Below are 20,659 nucleotides of genomic sequence, written 5' to 3'. Positions count from 1 at the left end.
TTATATTAGGAAAATTATAACTTGGTACCCCGACTTCCTAGTTAATTACAGTTACATGATTAATCAGTTTAATCGCGTAATAATAATTACAGAGAGTGATTTGATAAATAAGTCTTCAGTTTAATGATGCCAAAGACACGACACAAGGCCATGCTCACTGAGTCTGTACATAGTCAAAGCTCTCCATAAGTTTGGGTCAGTCACAGTGGTCAGGTATTCTGCCACTGTGTACTTTCTGTTTAGAGCCAAAAAACATTCTAGTTTGCTCTGTTGTTCTGTTCATTCTTTCCAATGTGTCAAGTAATTATCTTTTTGTTTTCTCATGATTTGGTTGGGTCTAATTGTGCTGCTGTCCTGGGGCTCTGTAGGGTGTGTTTGTGTTTGTGAACAGAGCCCCGGGGTCAGCTTGCTTAGGAGACTCTTCTCCAGGTTCATCTCTCTGTAGTTGATGACTTTGTTATGGAAGGTTAAGGAATCACCTCCTTTTAGGTGGTTTTAAAATTTTACGGCTTTGTTCTGTATTTTGATAACTAGCGGGTATCGGCCTAATTCTTCTCTGCATGCATTGTTTGGTGTTTTATGTTGTATACAGAGGATATTTTTGCAGAATTCTGCATGCAGTCTCAGTGTCTGTCCCATTTTGTGAAGTCTTGGTTGGTGAGCAGACCCCAGACCCCAGACAACCATAAAGGGCAATGGGTTCTATAACTGATTAAATGGGTTCTATAACTGATTAAATGGGTTCTATAACTGATTCAAGTATTTTTATCCAGATGTCAAATTGTATGTTCCTTTTGATGGCATAGAAGGCCCTTCTTACCTTGTCTCTCAGATCGTTCACAGCATTGTGGAAGTTACCTGTGGCGCTGATGTTTAGGCTGAATATGTATAGTTTTGTGTGTGTTCTAGGACAACGGTGTCTAAATGGAATTTGTATTGGTGGTCCTGGGAACTGGACCTTTTTTGGAACACCATTATTTTGGTCTTACTGAGATTTACAGTCAGGGCTCAGGTCTGTCAGGGCCCAGGTCTGTCAGGGCCCAGGTCTGTCAGGGCCCAGGTCAGTCAGGGCCCAGGTCGGTCAGGGCCCAGGTCTATCAGGGCCCAGGTCTGTCAGGGCCCAGGTCTGACAGAATCTGTGCAGAAGATCTAGGTGCTGCTGGAGGCCCTCCTTGGTTGGCGACAGAAGAAAACATCAGCAAACAGTAGACATATTCTAGTAGGGTGAGGCCGGGGGCTGCAGACTGTTCTAGTGCCCTCACCAATTCGTTGATATATATGTTGAAGAGGGAGGGGCTTAAGCTGCATCCCTGTCTCACCCCCTGACCCTGTGGAAAGAAATCTGTTTTTTTTTGCCAATTTTAACAGCACACTTATTGATTGTGTACATGGATTTTACAATGTCGTATGTTTTTCCCCCAACACCACTTTCATCAATTTGGTATTTTCTGATAGTGACATGGACGATTGCGGCAGGATTGATTTGATGTTGGTGGATGGGTGAGTAAGTGGGTAAGTGGATGGGTGGATGGGTGAGCCATGTGGTTTGCTGGGCCTTTGTATGTGTATGTGGTAACAGTAACAGTACAGTACAGTACAGTACAGTACAGTACAGTACAGGAACTATACAGACAGTCACTATAATGTACAGCAGTGCTAACCATTCTGTGAGTAGAACATTATGTAGGCTTTAGTAGCACCAGGAAGTAGAACATTATGTAGGTTTTAGTAGCACCAGGAAGTAGAACATTATGTAGGTTTTAATAGCACCAGGAAGTAGAACATTATGCAGGCTTTAGTAGCACCAGGAAGTAGAACATTATGCAGGTTTTAGTAGCACCAGGAAGTAGAACATTATGTAGGCTTTAGTAGCACCAGGATGTAGAACATTATGTAGGCTTTAGTAGCACCAGGAAGTAGAACCTTATGCAGGATTTAGTAGCACCAGGAAGTAGAACATTATGTAGGTTTGAGTAGCACCAGGAAGTAGACAATCATGCAGGATTTACTAGCACCAGGAAGTAGAACCTTATGCAGGATTTAGTAGCACCAGGAAGTAGAACATTATGTAGGTTTTAGTAGCACCAGGAAGTAGAACATTATGTAGGTTTTACTAGCACCAGGAAATAGAACATTATGCAGGCTTTAGTAGCACCAGGAAGTAGAACATTATGTAGGCTTTAGTAGCACCAGGAAGTAGAACATTATGCAGGTTTTAGTAGCACCAGGAAGTAGAACCTTATGCAGGATTTAGTAGCACCAGGAAGTAGAACCTTATGCAGGATTTAGTAGCACCAGGAAGTAGAACATTATGTAGGTTTGAGTAGCACCAGGAAGTAGAAAATTATGCAGGATTTACTAGCACCAGGAAGTAGAACCTTATGCAGGATTTAGTAGCACCAGGAAGTAGAACATTACGCAGGATTTAGTAGCACCAGGAAGTAGAACCTTATGCAGGTTTTAATAGCACCAGGAAGTAGAACTCCACTTATACCACATATGGAAACAGCACAATAAAGTGATAAAGAGATAAAGAGATGAAGGGGAGAGAGGTGTTATGAATGGTGTTATGAATGGTGTTATGAATGGTGTTATGAATGGTGTAATGAATGGTGTAATGAATGGAAAAAGGAGGTAGTGAGAGAGAGATGGTGGTAAGAAGCTAACATTTCATAGTAAGTAATTTAGCTGGTACAGGGTACTGTAGTCTGATCCATCCCTTATCATGTGGCTGGTACAGGGTACTGTAGTCTGATCCATCCCTTTCAGTATATACACATAACACACTGTGAATGCCAAAGCCTTCTGCAGGCTGGTCCACTCCCACTCATGCCACATCAACCATAAACAACGCAATACCTTAGGGCAATCTGTAATGTGTTCTATACTATCTTTCTCTGCCCACTCACACAGACAGACAGACGGACAGACAGACAGACAGACAGACAGACAGACAGACAGACACTAGCATCTATCCTCATTAGCTACCACACGTTTAAGATGAACCATCGGTAATGAGCCTGTCAGACACCAAGAGATCTCAGTGCAGTCTATATGTTCCTGTGTTTTATAGACACTGAATGTACAAAACATTAGGAACACCTTCCTTATATTAATGCACTCATTTTCCCCCTCAGAACAGCCTCAATTCGTCAGGACATGGACTTTACAAGGTGTTGAAAGCGTTCCACAGGGATGCTGACCCATGTTGACTCCAATGCATAACACAGTTGTATCAAGTTGTCTGGATGTCCTTTAGGTGGTGGACCATTGTTGATACACACAGGAAACTGTTGAGCGTTAAAAAAACAGCAGTGTTGCACGTCTTGACAGAAAGCAGTGCACCAGGCACCTACTTCCATACCCTGTTCTACCATACCCTGTTCTACCATACCCTGTTCAACCATACCCTGTACTACCATACCCTGTTCTACCATACCCTGTTCTACCATACCCTGTTCAACCATACCCTGTACTACCATACCCTGTACCCTGTTCTACCATACCCTGTACTACCATACCCTGTACTACCATACCCTGTTCTACTATACCCTGTACTACCATACCCTGTTCTACCATACCCTGTTCTACCATACCCTGTTCAACCATACCCTGTTCTACCATACCCTGTACCCTGTTCTACCATACCCTGTTCAACCATACGCTGTTCAACCATTCCCTGTTCAACCATACCCTGTTTTACCATACCCTGTTCTACCATACCCTGTTCAACCAAACCCTGTTCAACCATACCCTGTTCTACCATACCCTGTTCAACCATACCCTGTTCTACCATACCCTGTTCAACCATACCCTGTACTACCATACCCTGTTCAACCATACCCTGTTCTACCAAACCCTGTTCTACCATACCCTGTACTCAGTTCTACCATACCCTGTACCCTGTTCTACCATACCATGTACTCTGTTCTACCATACCCTGTTCTACCATACCCTGTACTCTGTTCTACCGTACCCTGTTCAACCATACCCTGTTCTACCATACCCTGTACTCTGTTCTACCATACCATGTTCTACCATACCCTGTTCAACCATACCCTGTTCAACCATACCCTGTTCAACCATACCCTGTTCTACCATACCCTGTTCAACCATACCCTGTTCAACCATACCCTGTTCTACCATACCGTGTTCAACCATACCCTGTTCAACCATACCCTGTTCTACCATACCCTGTTCAACCATACCCTGTTCAACCATACCCTGTACTACCATACCCTGTTCTACCATACCCTGTTCAACCATACCCTGTTCAACCATACCCTGTTCTACCATACCCTGTTCAACCATACCCTGTTCTACCATACCCTGTTCAACCATACCCTGTTCTACCATACCCTGTTCAATCATACCCTGTTCAACCATACCCTGTTCTACCATACCCTGTTCTACCATACCCTGTTCAACTATACCCTGTTCAACCATACCCTGTTCTACCATACCCTGTTCAACCATACCCTGTTCTACCATACCCTGTTCAACCATACCCTGTTCAACCATACCCTGTTCTACCATACCCTGTTCAACCATACCCTGTTCCACCATACCCTGTACCCTGTTCTACCATACCCTGTTCAACCATACCCTGTTCTACCATACCCTGTAGTACCATACCCCGTACCCTGTTCTACCATACCCTGTTCTACCATACCATGTTCAACCATACCCTGTTCTACCATACCCTGTTCTACCATACCCTGTTCTACCATACCCCCTTACCCTGTTCTACCATACCCTGTTCAACCATACCCTGTTCAACCATATCCTGTACTACCATACCCTGTTCTACCATACCCTGTTCTACCATACCCTGTTCTACCATACCCCGTTCTACGCTACCCTGTTCAACCATACCCTGTTCTACCATACCCTGTTCAACGGCACTTCAATCTTTTGTCTTGTCCATTCACCCTCTGAATGACACACATACACAATCCATGTCTCAATTATCTCAAGGATTAAAAATCCTTCTTTAACCTGTCTCTTCTTCTTCATCTACACTGATTGAAGTGGACTTAACAAGTGACATCAATAAGGGATCATAGCTTTCACCTGGATTCACCTGTTCTAAAGTTTTGTACACTCAGTGTATATAGTCGGGAGAACAAGTATTTGATACACTGCCGATTTTTCAGGTTTTCCTACTTACAAAGCATGCAAAATCGGCAGTGTATCAAATACGTATTCTCCCCACTGTATATCCACACTATTAGGATGAAATAGTACTGTGAAATTGTAAAAAATGATGATGATGCCATTACAGTGTAAGAGCTGTTTGAAAAGACCACCTGAGATTTCAGCCTGTTCTGGTGGGACGGAGTTTTGGCCTTCCATGGTGACATCACCAGGCGGAATGAGCTAATAGACCAAAACAGAGAGTTTCAAACCGCTCAGCGAATAACAGCTAGTTTCCATGTCACATTAGGCTCCTCCAGCTAGGACTCAGACAACTCCCAGACAGTCAGAGAAAGTTCTTGCTTGAGAAATTGCTCGTTGCTAAGTAGTGCTTTTGTTTCATAATTTTCAAATAAATTCATAAAAAATCCTACAATGTGATTTTCTGGATTTTTTTTCCTCATTTTGTCGGTCATAGTTGAAGTGTACCTATGATGAAAATTACAGGCCTCTCTCATCTTTTTAAGTTGGAGAACTTGCACAATTGGTGGCTGACTAAATACTTTTTTGCCCCACTGTAATGATTTGATATGGAGATAAACGCTGCATTGTGGGCCTTTAAAAGACAGTGTGGTGGCATCCATAATAGCAATCTATGGGCCCTGGTCAACAGTAGTGCACTACCCTATGGGCCCTGGTCAACAGTAGTGCACTACCCTATGGGTCCTGGTCAATAGTAGTGCACTACCATATGGGCCTTGGTCAACAGTTGTGCACTACCCTATGGGCCCTGGTCAACTGTAGTGCACTACCCTATGGGCCCTGGTCAATAGTAGTGCACTACCCTATGGGCCCTGGTCAACAGTAGTGCACTACCCTATGGGCCCTGGTCAACAGTAGTGCACTACCCTATGGGCCCTGGTCAACAGTAGTGCACTACCCTATGGGCCCTGGTCAACAGTAGTGCACTACCCTATGGGCCCTGGTCAACAGTAGTGCACTACCCTATGGGCCCTGGTCAACAGTAGTGCACTACTCTATGGGCCTTGGTCAACAGTAGTGCACTACCCTATGGGCCCTGGTCAACAGTAGTGCACTACCCTATGGGCCCTGGTCAACAGTAGTGCACTACCCTATGGGCCCTGGTCAACAGTAGTGCACTACCCTATGGGCCCTGGTCAACAGTAGTGCACTACCCTATGGGCCCTGGTCAACAGTAGTGCACTACAGGGTGCCATTTGGAACGCAGATGATGTGGTAGTCCTCTGCTCAGAACGTGTTTCAGATGACCCTGTTAGAGACCAATGATGCTCCGCCCCTGTTAGAGAACAATGATGCTTCGCCCCTGTTAGAGAGCAATGATGCTCCGCCCCTGTTAGAGACCAATGATGCTCTGCCCCTGTTAGAGAACATTGATGCTCCGCCCCTGTTAGAGAACAATGATGCTCCGCCCCTGTTAGAGACCAATGATAATTCGCCCCTGTTAGAGACCAATGATGCTCCGCCCCTGTTAGAGAACAATGATGCTCCGCCCCTGTTAGATACCAATGATGCTCCGCCCCTGTTAGAGACCAATGATAATTCGCCCCTGTTAGAGACCAATGATGCTCCGCCCCTGTTAGAGAACAATGATGCTCCGCCCCTGTTAGAGACCAATGATGCTCCGCCCCTGTTAGAGAACAATGATGCTCTGCCCCTGCTAGAGACCAATGATAATTCGCCCCTGTTAGATACCAATGATGCTCCGCCCCTGTTAGAGAACAATGATGCTCCGCCCCTGTTAGAGAGCAATGATGCTTCCCTAATACTGGCATGTAACTCAACTGGTACATTAGCTATGAATATTACTGTGTCCTTCCCTAATACTGGTATGTAACTCAACTGGTACATTAGCTAATAGCTATTAAAAACTCAAGTGTTTAACTTGCAATGAATGTGATATATGGTTGTTTTAACTACCTTAATGCAGTGAATGTAAGTCTCTCTGTATGAGACCGTCTGCTAAATGAGCAGAATGTAAAGGTACTACAGTATGTATGATAATGCTTCCCTAATAACGTTACGTGTGTTTAGATTTCCACTTGGTCAGATAGACTAGTAGTTGTTTGGTCAGTGTAAGTTGTGTAACCACGGCAACAGTATCAGGTGTGAGTTGTGTAACTACGGCAACAGTATCAGGTGTGAGTTGTGTAACTACGGCAACAGTATCAGGTGTGAGTTGTGTAACTACGGCAACAGTATCAGGTGTGAGTTGTGCTGCTGTTAGCAGCCAGACATGGTTAGTGTTTGGTCCTGCAGTGCAAACACATTGTCTTGGCTGGGTGTGTGTGTGTGTGTGTGTGTGTGTGTGTGTGTGTGTGTGTGTGTGTGTGTGTGTGTGTGTGTGTGTGTGTGTGTGTGTGTGTGTGTGTCTGAATGTGTGTGTGTGCTGTGTGTGTGTGTGTGTGTGTGTGTGTGTGTGTGTGCTGAATGTGTGTGTGTGCGCGTGTGTGTGTGTGTGTGTGCTATAGATCTGTGGCCAGTGTTTCCTACCCTGTCCGTTGTGCTACAGCCTGCAGCCACACAGAACACAATCTGCTCCTAATGCAAGCAGGCACGACATGTAAACTCACCACTAAAATAGGCTGGCTGTGCTTCACTCTGTGACAACTCTCACACAGTCTCAGACACATGCATGCACACAGACAGAAACACACACGCACAGACAGACAGACAGACAGACACACCAACCCGCGATCCTCTGAGCCGGAGCAGTTTAGACCACTCCGCCAGCGCCGTCCACAACGTTCTAGCAAGCGTTTGTCCATAAAACGTCGGATTTCAAATTGATACTGTGAGATCTTGTTGAGTTTCTAAAGCTAGCTACCTCTCTCTAGTCTCCTGCTCCCTAGGCCTGGTACAGTTGAAGTCGGATGTTTACATACACTTAGGTTGGAGGCATTAAAACTCGTTTTTCAACCACTCCACAAATTCCGTGCTAACAAACTATAGTTTTGGCAAGTCAGTTAGGACATCTACTTTGTGCATGACACAAGTCATTTTTCCAACAATTGTTTACAGGCAGATTATTTCACTTTTATTCACTGTATCACAATTCCAGTGGGTCAGACGTTTATATACACTAAGTTGACTGTGCCTTTAAACAGCTTGGAAAATTCCAGAAAATTATGTCATGGCTTTAGAAGCTTCTGATAGGCTAATTGATTTGCTTGACATCATGGGAAAATCGAAATAAATCAGCCAAGATCTCAGGAAAAATGGTCTGGTTCATCCTTGGGAGCAATTTCCAAACACCTGATTGTACCACGTTCATCTGTACAAACAATAGTAAACAAGTATAAACACCATGGGACCACGCAGCCGTCATACCGCTCAGGAAGGAGACGCGTTCTGTCTCCTAGAGATGAACGTACTTTGGTGCGAAAAGTGCAAATCAATCCCAGAACAACAGCAGAGGACCTTGTGAAGATGCTGGAGGAAACAGGTACAAAAGTATCTATATCCACAGTAAAACGAGTCCTATATCGACATAACCTGAAAGGCCGCTCAGCAAGGAAGAAGTAACTGCTCCAAAACCGACATTAAAAAGCCAGACTACGGTTTGCAACTGCACATGGGGACAAAGATCGTACTTTTTGGAGAAATGTCCTCTGGTCTGATGAAACAAAAATAGAACTGTTTGGCCATAATGACCATGGTTATGATTAGAGGAAAAAGGGGGAGGCTTGCAAGCCGAAGAACACCATCCCAACAGTGAAGCACGGGGGTGGCAGCATCATGTTGTGGGGGTGTGGGGGCATCAGGTGGGGGTGCTTTGCTGCAGGAGGGACTGGTGCACTTCACAAAATAGATGGCGTCATGAGGAGAAAAATTACGTGGATATATTGAAGCAACATCTCAAGACATCAGTCAGGAAGTTAAAGCTTGGTCCCAAATGAGTCTTCCAAATGGACAATGACCCCAAGCATACTTCCAATGTTGTGGCAAAATGGCTTGAGGACAACAAAGTCAAGGTATTGGAGTAGCCATCACAAAGCCCTGACCTCAATCCTATAGAATATTTGTGGGCAGAACTGAAAAAGCGTGTGTGAGCAAGGAGGCCTACAAACCTGACTCAGTTACACCAGCTCTGTCAGGAGGAATGGGCCAAAATTCACCCAACTTATTGTGGGAAGCTTGTGGAAGGCTACCTGAAACATTTGACCCAAGTTCACAATTTAAAGGCAATGTTACCAGATACTAATTGAGTGTATGTAAACTTCTGACCCACTGGGAATGTGATGAAAGAAATAAAAGCTGAAATCAATCATTCTCTCTACTATTATTCTGACATTTCACATCCTTCAAATAAAGTGGTGATCCTAACTGACCTAAAACAGGGCATTTTTACTAGGATTAAATGTCAGGAATTGTGAAAAATGTACTTGGCTAAGGTGTATGTAAACTTCCAACTGTATATTCACATTAAGATGTTCAGCAGACACTCCTCTCCCCTCCATCCACTTGGGTTAGGGTTAGCGCTAACCCTAACTGTATGCAATAGTGTTTTAACACAATTGGATGAGGACATAGATTGCTGATGTGGTTTGGAAAGGGGCCATGACCATGGCCAACACAGAGACAGCAAAAGACGTTGGAAAACAAGCCCATCGCACATCCTAAACTCTCTGTGATGTCATAGATAAAAACAACAACAACAACATACTGATCTATACAACAGACATGTTTGGCAAATGGCGTCTGTACAACCAGGATGTCATGTCTAGACTAATGTCTTTATAACACAGAATAGCATTTGAGAGTTGAGCTGTAGGCTTCTATTATCTATTCTCTGACACAGGATGATGAACGACAAAAAAGAAGAGAGAGGATAGGGGATGAGAGGGAGAGGGAGGGAGAAAGAGAGGAGAGGAGATGAGGGAGAGAGAGAGAGAGCGAGAGAGAGAGGAGAGGAGAGGGGATTAGAGAGAGGGAGGGAGAAAGCGGAGAGGAGCTGAGAGAGAGGAGAGGGGGAGAGAGAGAGAGAGGAGAGGGGATTAGAGAGAGAAGGGGGGAGAGGAGAGAGGATGGAAAAGGGAGGAGAGAGAGGAGATGGGATGAGAGAGAGAGAGGGAAAGAGAGAGGAGAAGGGAGGAGAGCGAGAGAGAGAGCGAGAGGGAGAGGAGAAGGGATGAGAGAGAGAGAGGGAGAAGAGAAGGGATGAGAGAGAAGAGAAGGGATGAGAGAGAGAGAGGGAGAGAGAGAGGAGATGGGAGGAGAGAGAGGAGATGGGATGAGGGAGAGAGGGAGGGAGAGAGAGGAGAGAGAGAGGAGGAGGGATGAGAGAGAGGAGATGGGATGAGGGAGAGAGTGAGGGAGAGAGAGAGAAGAGAAGGGATGAGTGAGAGGAGAGGGGATGAGAGAGAGAGGGAGAGAGAGAGGAGAAGGGAGGATAGAGAGGAGATGGGATGAGGGAGAGAGGGAGGGAGAGAGAGGAGAGAGAGAGGAGAAGGGATGAGAGAGAGAGAGGGAGAGAGAGATGAGAAGGGATGAGAGAGAGAGGGAGAGAGAGAGGAGAAGGGAGGAGAGAGGAGATGGGATGAGGGAGAGAGGGAGGGAGAGAGAGGAGAGAGAGATGAGAAGGGATGAGAGAGAGAGGGAGAGAGAGAGACAACAAGAGAGAGAAGAGAAGAGGAGAGGAGAGGAGGAGAAAGCCTTGCACTGTTAAACTTCCTGACTGGGATCCACTGTCCACTGAGAGTATTCATTGTGTGTGACTGCATCCTTTGTGGGGAGAAAGGCATTTCAATGTCTCCCCTCTCCAGTGACTCATGCTACTATTTCATCTCTGTTTGCGTTCCAAATGGCACTATAGTGCACTATGTAGGGAATATTGTGACATTTGGGATGTAATCATCTTTGATTTCCACTGAAAGAACTTTGTTTTCAGTCAGCTTTTTTCGATTCATCACAGACTAAAGAAAAACGTCTCTGAGATGTTTTGATATACACAACACAGAAAACTATGTCACACGTTTACATTTTTTTTTGCTAAAATACCATCTCATACCATTGCTTTGAACAACAACCATGCACACATTACAGTGTCTGTCTGTCTGTCTGTGCGTGTGTGTTTCTGTCTGTGTGCATGCATGTGTCTGTGTGTGTCTGTGTGTGTCTGTCTGTCTGTCTGTCTGTCTGTTTGTGTGTGTGTGTTTGTGTGTGTGTGTGTGTGTTTGTTTGTGTGTGCTATGGACTCTCTCTGCTCTGAATCTGTCAGGAAACATGAGCTTTATTAGATTCAGGGCTGTCAGATGAGATGTGATTTCAGCATGATAGAGATCACTCCCCAGCACTATGTCACTCACACACACGCTCACATCTGGCAGGGCTATCAAATATGGACCTAATGAGATCACAATATGGCCACCCTATCTCTCTCTCTCTCTCTGTCTCTCTCTCTCTCTACCCTCATCTTTCTCACTCTCTCTCTGTCACACTCTCTCTCTCTTTACCTTCATCTTTCTCTCTCTCTCTCTGTCACACTCTCTCTCTGTCTCTCTCTCTCTACCCTCATCTTTCTCGCTCTCTCTCTCTCCCTCTCTCTCTTTCTCTTTCAATTCAAAGGGTCTTCATTGGCATGATAAACATATGTTTACATTGCAGTAGGAAGTGAAATAAACAATAAAACAAAGTGAGAAAAAAATTACTCAACAGAAAACAATTGGAAATTAACAGTAAATATTGCACTGAATTTATATTCAAAAAGATATTTCAGGTGTTATATTATCAGCTATGTACAATGTTTTGTGCATGTGCAAATAGTTGTAATTAAAGCTAAATAAACAGATAAATATAGATGGTATAGTAATAATAATGTTGTTTGTGCTCCATAGGTTGCCGTTTTCTCATGGCAACAGGCCACAAATCTTGCTGCTGTGATTGCATATTGTGATATTTTGCCAAACAGATATGGGAGGTTATCAATGTTTGATTTGTTTTCAAATTAATTTAGGGTCTGTGTGATCTGTGGGAAATATACAGTATGTCTCTAATATGGTCATGAATTTGGCAGGAGGTTAGGAAGTGCATCTCAGTTTCCACCTCATTTTGTGGGCAGTGTGCACATAGTCAAGGACTTTCTTAATTTTGGGCCAGTCACTGTGGTCAGGTATTCTGCCACTGTTTACTTGCTGTTTAGGGCCAGGTAGAATTGCAATTTGCTCTGTTTTTGGTTGATTCTTTCCTATGTGATTTCTTATAGTTAGGTTAGGTCTAAATGTCCTGGGACTCTGTGGGGTCTGCTAGTGTTTGTGAACAGAGCCCGAGAACCAGCTGGCCGATGAGACTCTTCTCTAGGTTCATCTCTCTGTAGCTGGGACTCTGTGGGGTCTGCTTGTGTTTGTGAACAGAGCCCGAGAACCAGCTGGCCGATGAGACTCTTCTCTAGGTTCATCTTTGAGAACTTTGTGGTGGAAAGTGTGTGCATCACTTCCTTTTAAGTGGTTGTAGAATTTAACAGCTTTTCTCTGGATGTATAGTCTATAGTCTATAAATCCAGTCTTAATTCTGCTCTGCATGCATTGTTTGGTGTTTTGCGTTGTAGACAAAGTATATTTTTGCAGAATTCTGCGTGCAGAGTCTCAATTGGGTGTTTGTCCCATTTTGTGAAGTCTTGGTTGGTGAGCGGACCCCAGACCCCACACAACCATAAAGGGCAATGGGTTCTATAACTGATTTAACTAATTATAGCCAGATCCTTATTGGGATGTCGAGTTTTGTGTTCCTTTTGTTGGCATTGAAGGCCCTTCTTGTCTCTCAGATCGTTCACAGCTTTGTGGAAGTTACCTGTGGCGCTGATGTTTATGCTGAGGTACAGTGCCTTGCGAAAGTATTCGGCCCCCTTGAACTTTGCGACCTTTTGCCACATTTCAGGCTTCAAACATAAAGATATAAAACTGTATTTTTTTGTGAAGAATCAACAACAAGTGGGACACAATCATGAAGTGGAACGACATTTATTGGATATTTCAAACTTTTTTAACAAATCAAAAACTGAAAAATTGGACGTGCAAAATTATTCAGCCCCCTTAAGTTAATACTTTGTAGCGCCACCTTTTGCAGCTGTAAGTCGCTTGGGGTATGTCTCTATCAGTTTTGCACATCGAGAGACTGACATTTTTCCCATTCCTCCTTGCAAAATAGCTCGAGCTCAGTGAGGTTGGATGGAGAGCATTTGTGAACAGCAGTTTTCAGTTCTTTCCACAGATTCTCGATTGGATTCAGGTCTGGACTTTGACTTGGCCATTCTAACACCTGGATATGTTTATTTTTGAACCATTCCATTGTAGATTTTGCTTTATGTTTTGGATCATTGTCTTGTTGGAAGACAAATCTCCGTCCCAGTCTCAGGTCTTTTGCAGACTCCATCAGGTTTTCTTCCAGAATGGTCCTGTATTTGGCTCCATCCATCTTCCCATCAATTTTAACCATCTTCCCTGTCCCTGCTGAAGAAAAGCAGGCCCAAACCATGATGCTGCCACCACCATGTTTGACAGTGGGGATGGTGTGTTCAGGGTGATGAGCTGTGTTGCTTTTACGCCAAACATAACGTTTTGCATTGTTGCCAAAAAGTTCAATTTTGGTTTCATCTGACCAGAGCACCTTCTTCCACATGTTTGGTGTGTCTCCCAGGTGGCTTGTGGCAAACTTTAAACGACACTTTTTATGGATATCTTTAAGAAATGGCTTTCTTCTTGCCACTCTTCCATAAAGGCCAGATTTGTGCAATATACGACTGATTGTTGTCCTATGGACAGAGTCTCCCACCTCAGCTGTAGATCTCTGCAGTTCATCCAGAGTGATCATGGGCCTCTTGGCTGCATCTCTGATCAGTCTTCTCCTTGTATGAGCTGAAAGTTTAGAGGGACGGCCAGGTCTTGGTAGATTTGCAGTGGTCTGATACTCCTTCCATTTCAATATTATCGCTTGCACAGTGCTCTTTGGGATGTTTAAAGCTTGGGAATTTTTTTTGTATCCAAATCCAGCTTTAAACTTCTTCACAACAGTATGTCGGACCTGCCTGGTGTGTTCCTTGTTCTTCATGATGCTCTCTGCGCTTTTGACGGACCTCTGAGACTATCACAGTGCAGGTGCATTTATACAGAGACTTGATTACACACAGGTGGATTGTATTTATCATCATTAGTCATTTAGGTCAACATTGGATCATTCAGAGATCCTCATTGAACTTCTGGAGAGAGTTTGCTGCACTGAAAGTAAAGGGGCTGAATAATTTTGCACGCCCAATTTTTCAGTTTTTGATTTGTTAAAAAAGTTTGAAATATCCAATAAATGTCGTTCCACTTCATGATTGTGTCCCACTTGTTGTTGATTCTTCACAAAAAAATACAGTTTTATATCTTTATGTTTGAAGCCTGAAATGTGGCAAAAGGTCGCAAAGTTCAAGGGGGCCGAATACTTTCGCAAGGCACTGTATGTATAGTGTTTTGTGTGCTCTAGTGCAACAATGTCTTGATAGAATTTGTATTTGTGGTCGTGGGAACTGGACCTTATTTGTAACACCATTATTTTTGTCTTTCTAAGATTCACTGTCAGGGTCCAGGTCTGACAGAATCTGTGCAGAAGAGCTGTGTCTTTATTGCTAATTTTAAAGTAACTGCACACTTGTTGTTTGTGTACATGGATTTTATAATGACGTGTTTTTACCCCAACACCGCTTTCCATCAATTTGTATAGCAGACCCTCAGGGCAAAATGAAATAATTTCACATAAACAAAGCATGAGAAGACTTTTCTTTTCTTTTGTTTGTTTGTCAACAAGGGTGTGCAGGATGTATACGTGGTCTGTCATACAGTATTTTGGTAAGAAGCCAATTTTACATTTGCTCAGGACATGGTTTTCACTGAGGAAATATTGGAGTCTGCTGTTTATTATACAGCAGAGGATTTTTCAGAGATTCCTCAGCTGTTGACACAGATTCCATGATAATTATTGGGGTCAAATTTGTCTTCACTTTTGTGGATTGTGGTAACCAGACCTTGACTAAAATGTAAATGTACACCATCAACCCCATAGGCCTTTTTGTGTTCTGGTAGTCTTTAAAAGCTGATTCTCAGTTTTTCCAACAATTGTTTACAAACAGATTATTTCACCTATAATTCACTGTATCACAACTCTAGTAGGTCAGAAGTTTACATACACTAAGTTAACTGTGCCTTTAAACAGCTTGGAAAATTCCAGAAAATGATGTCATGGCTTTAGAGGCTTCTGATCGGCTAATTGACATAATTTGAGTCAATTGGAGCTGTACCTGTGGATGTATTTCAAGGCCTACCTTCAAACTCAGTGCCTCTTTGCTTGACATTATGGGAAAATCAAAAGAAATCAGCCAAGACCTCAGAAATAAATAGTAGACCTCCACAAGTCTGGTTCATCCTTGGGAGCAATTTCCAAACACCTGAAGGTACCACGTTAATCTGTACAAACAGTAGTTAACAAGTATAAACACCATGGGACCACGCAGCTGTCATACCACTCAGGAAGGAGACACGTTCTGCCTCCTAGAGATGAACATACATTGGTGCGAAAAGTGCAAATCAATCCCAGAACAACAGCAAAGGACCTTGCTCAGCAGGGAAGAAGCCACTGCTCCAAAACTGCCACAAAAAAGCCAGACTACAGTTTGCAATTGCACATGGGGACAAAGATCGTACTTTTTGGAGAAATGTCATCTAGTCTGATGAAACAAAAATAGAACTGTTTGGCCATAATGACTATTGTTATGCTTGAAGGAAAAAGAGGGAGGCTTGCAAGCTGAAGAACACCTTCCCAACCATGAAGCACGGGGGTGGTAGCATCATGTTGTGGGGGTGATTTGCTGCAGGAGGGACTGGTGCACTTCACAAAATAGATGGCATCATGAGGTAGAAAAATTATGTGGATATATTGAAGCAACATCTCATGACATCAGTCAGGAAGTTAAAGCTTGGTCGCAAATGGATCTTCCAAATGGACAATGACCCCAACTATACTTCCAAAGTTGTGGCAAAATGGCTTGAGGACAACAAAGTCAAGATATTGGAGTGGCCATCACAAAGCCCTGACCTCAATCCCATAGAAAATTTGTGGGCAGAACTGAAAAAGCATGTGCGAGCAAGGAGGCCTACAAACCTGACTCAGTTACACCAGCTCTGTCAGGAGGAATGGGCCAAAATTCACCCAATTTATTGTGGGAAGCTTGTGGAAGGCTACTCAAAACATTTGACCCAAGTTAAACAATTTAAAGGCAATGCTACCAAATACTAATTGAGTGTACGTAAACTTCTGACCCACTGGGAATGTGATGAAAGAAATAAAAGCTGAAATAAATCATTCTCTCTACTATTATTCTGACATTTCACATTCTTAAAATAAAGTGGTGATCCTAACTGGCCTAAAACAGGTAATTTTTACTACGATTAAATGTCAGGAATTGTGAAAAATGTATTTGGCTAAGGTGCATGTAAACTTCCGACTTCAACTGTATGTGTTTTTGTTGTTGGTTCTTTGTATGGGTGTTGTATGTTTAGTGTGTTCCAATTTTCCCAGAAGTGGTTAGATTCTATGGATTCTTCAGTTACATTGAGCTGATTTCTGACATGCTGTTCCTTCTTTTTCCGTAGTCTATTTCTGTATTGTTTTAGTGATTCACCATAGTGAAGGAATAGACAAAAGGCTTTCTGGGTCTCTATGTTTAGTCTGGATATGTTTCTCTATTTCTTTCTAAGATTTTGACATTCTTCATCAAACCATTTGTCATTGTTGTTAGTTGTCTTAGGTTTAACGAAATGTTAGCTGATAAGTCAAATATACTGTTGAGGCTTCTTACTGCTTAGTTTACACTTTCACTATTGCAGGGAAACATTTTGTCCAAGAAGTTGTCTGGGAGGGATTGGATTTGTTGGGTAGGTTTCTACACTACCCTCCTTCCATCCATAGCATTTCTTAAAAGCATACAGTTTGTTAGGCTTCAATGCCTTATGGTTGATTATTGCTGTTCAAGTAGATTGATAAAGAAGTCTACGGTACTACTGCCAAGAGATGAGCTACCTACCGTAGGAGTCCCCTCGAAGACAAACATTGACTATGTACAGATCCAGCGTTCCACAGAGCTGCAGAAGTTGTGACCCATTTTTGTTGGTTGTTTTGTTGTGGTTGTGTCTAGGGGGGCATATTTGGGAGGGAATGCTGTCACCTCCTCACTCTCTCTGTCTCTCTCTCTCTCTCTGTCTATCTCTCTCTGTCTCTCTCTCTGTCTCTCTCTCTGTCTCTCTCTCTCTCTCTCTCTCTCTCTTTCTCTCTCTCTCTCTCTCTCTCTCTCTCTCTCTCTGTCTCTCTCTCTCTCTCTCTCTCTCAGTCACTCTGCCATACTCCTAACTGACAGCTGATTCAATTCATCTGTGATGGCAAGGTTAACAAATAAACAAAAGCAAACCAAATATTGCCACAGCAAGATTAAACTCCCAAAAAACAGAAAGGTCAATCCACAGTCAGTCTTTCTGGTTGGTTGAACAATTACCCTTTGGAGGAAATGGCCACGCTTCAACAGTCACAGACTGTATACAGAGCATTCAGAAAGCATTCAGACCTCTTTACTTTTTCCACATTTTGTTATGTTACAACCTTATTCTAAAATGGATTGAATAAATAAAAAATGGTCATCAACCTACACACAATATCCCATAACGACAAAAGCCAAAACCGGAAAAATATATATATAAAAATGCATTCTTTACATAAGAATCCAGAACTTTTGCTATGAGACTCAAAATTCATCTCAGGTTCATCCTGTTTCCATTGATCATCCTTGAGATCTTTCTACACCTTGATTGGAGTCCACCTGCGGTAAATTCAATTAATTGGACATGATTTGGAAAAGCACACACCTGTCTATATAAGGTTCCACATTTGACAGTGCATGTCAGAGCAAAAACCAAGCCATGAGGTGGAAGGAATTGTCAGTTGAGCTCCGAGATAGAATTTTGTCTAGGCACAAAACATGTCTGCAGCATTGAAGGTCCCCAAGAACACAGTGTTCTCCATCATTATTAAATGGAAGAGGGAGAACCTTCCAGAAGGACAACCATCTCTGCAGCACTCCACCAATCAGGCCTTTATGGTAGAGTGGCCAGACGGAAGCCACTCCTAAGGAAAAGGGACATGACAGCCTGCTTGGACTTGGACAAAAGGTACCTAAAGGACACTCAGAACATGAGAAACAAGATTCTCTGGTCTGATGCAACCAAGATTGAACTCTTTGGCCTGAATGCCAAGCGTCACGTCTGTAGGAAACCTGGCACCATCCCTACGGTGAAGCATGGTGGTGGCAGCATCATGCTGTGGGGATGTTTTTCAGTGACAGGGACTGGGAGACTAGTCAGGATCAAGGGAAAGATGAACAGAGCAAAGTACAGAGAGATCCTTGATGAAAACCTGCTCCAGACCACTCAGGACCTCAGACTGGGGCAAAGGTGCACCTTCCAACAGGATAACAACCCTAAGCACACAGCCAAGACAACGCAGGAGTGGCTTTGGGATAAATCTCTGAATGTCCTGTATATACTGTTAGCATCTGTTGCACTACATACTGAAACCACCTTCACACGGTATATGCTGTTAGCATGTTGCACTACATACTGAAACCACCTTCAGACTGCATATGCTGTTAGCATGTTGCACTACATACTGAAACCACCTTCAGACTGTATATGCTGTTAGCATGTTGCACTACATACTGAAACCACCTTCAGACTGTATATGCTGTTAGCATGTTGCACTACATACTGAAACCACCTTCAGACTGTATATGCTGTTAGCATGTTGCACTACATACTGAAACCACCTTCAGACTGTATATGCTGTTAGCATGTTGCACTACATACTGAAACCACCTTCAGACTGTATATGCTGTTAGCATGTTGCACTACATACTGAAACCACCTTCACACTGTATATGCTGTTAGCATGTTGCACTACATACTGAAACCACCTTCACACTGTATATGCTGTTAGCATGTTGCACTACATACTGAAACCACCTTCACAATGTATATGCTGTTAGCATGTTGAACTACATACTGAAACCACCTTCAGACTGCATATGCTGTTAGCATGTTGCACTACATACTGAAACCACCTTCAGACTGTATATGCTGTTAGCATGTTGCACTACATACTGAAACCACCTTCACTAACTAAGGGAAACTGAATCTATACTGTGACAACCTGTGAAGCAGCACAGTATGCGTCCGTCTACTGATGTGGAATTAAGGTTTGTCTATAGAGAAATGGCAATGTTGTATAGTCATATGCTGTTAGAGATCTGTTGTATTAAATACTTAGAAACCACTGTATTACTCTGAAAACTACAACCATAGCTCTGAATCAGTCTGCATCTAAAGTACTGTTAGGAAACTGAAGAATAACATACTACACTGTGAGATCCTCTGAATCAGTCTGCATCTAAAGTACTGTTAGGAAACTGAAGAATAACATACTACTTTGTGAGATCCTCTGAATCCGTCTGCATCTAAAGTACTGTTAGGAAACTGATGAATCACATACTACACTGTGAGATCCTCTGAATCAGTCTGCATCTAAAGTACTGTTAGGAAACTGATGAATCACATACTACACTGTGAGATCCTCTGAATCAGTCTGCATCTAACCTACTGTTAGGAAACTGATGAATCACAGACTACACTGTGAGATCCTCTGAATCAGTCTGCATCTAACCTACTGTTAGGAAACTGATGAATCACATACTACACTGTGAGATCCTCTGAATCAGTCTGCATCTAAAGTACTGTTAGGAAACTGATGAATCACAGACTTTCAAACTGCCTTGAACAACTGTCTGTTACACTGTGAAACTGAAGGTATTTTTCCTAACAGTGAGAGTCTCTGAGGCAGTAGGGATCTAATGACCATCTGAGTAGTAAAACTAAGACTTGACAGCTAATTCCAGCGATAGGAGGCGTTAACTGATAACAGATTGGTAGTGTCAGGATCATAACAATCATGTAATTAGTATTTATAGCTTTACTGCTACAGTCATCGGAGACACGGGCCCAAATGGCACCCTATTCCCTATATAGTGCACTACTTTTGACCAGGACCCATACAGAGGTGATCAAAAGTAGAGCACTACATAGGGAATGGACTGTCATTTGGGACTGTGTCTAATGTTTTAAATTGGATCGGGGAAGGAAGATCTATTGTGACATTTCAGAAAAACTCAATTCTTTGACAAACTGTCATCTGATTCCGCAGACCTACCCACAACACAACAAGCACACACATCTTCATTCCTTATTCCATTCAAGATGGTGTGTGTGAGTGTGTGTGTGTTGCTAGCCCAGAAGTAATGAACACCACCCTCTCTCCAACTGCTCAGGAACAGACTACATTTTCACCTCCAGTCTTCTCTGTGTCAGGCCCTGAAAGAGGAGAATCAGCAGGGAGCTGAGTTAACCTCAGAGAG

At 43.1% G+C, this 20,659-nt stretch overlaps 1 protein-coding gene across 1 annotated transcript in view; it reads right to left on the bottom strand.

Annotated features, from left to right (window-relative positions):
- LOC139391019 (neuroligin-3-like) overlaps positions 1-20,659 on the bottom strand; it is a 254,404-nt gene that overhangs the window by 49,259 nt on the left and 184,486 nt on the right. The window lies entirely within an intron of this gene.

The sequence above is a fragment of the Oncorhynchus clarkii genome, chromosome 31 (assembly GCF_045791955.1).
Source record: "Oncorhynchus clarkii lewisi isolate Uvic-CL-2024 chromosome 31, UVic_Ocla_1.0, whole genome shotgun sequence".
In the NCBI taxonomy this organism is placed as follows: Eukaryota; Metazoa; Chordata; class Actinopteri; order Salmoniformes; family Salmonidae; genus Oncorhynchus; species Oncorhynchus clarkii.
The sequence above is the reverse complement of the archived record's forward strand: the minus strand, read 5'-3'. Positions and strand labels throughout refer to the sequence as shown.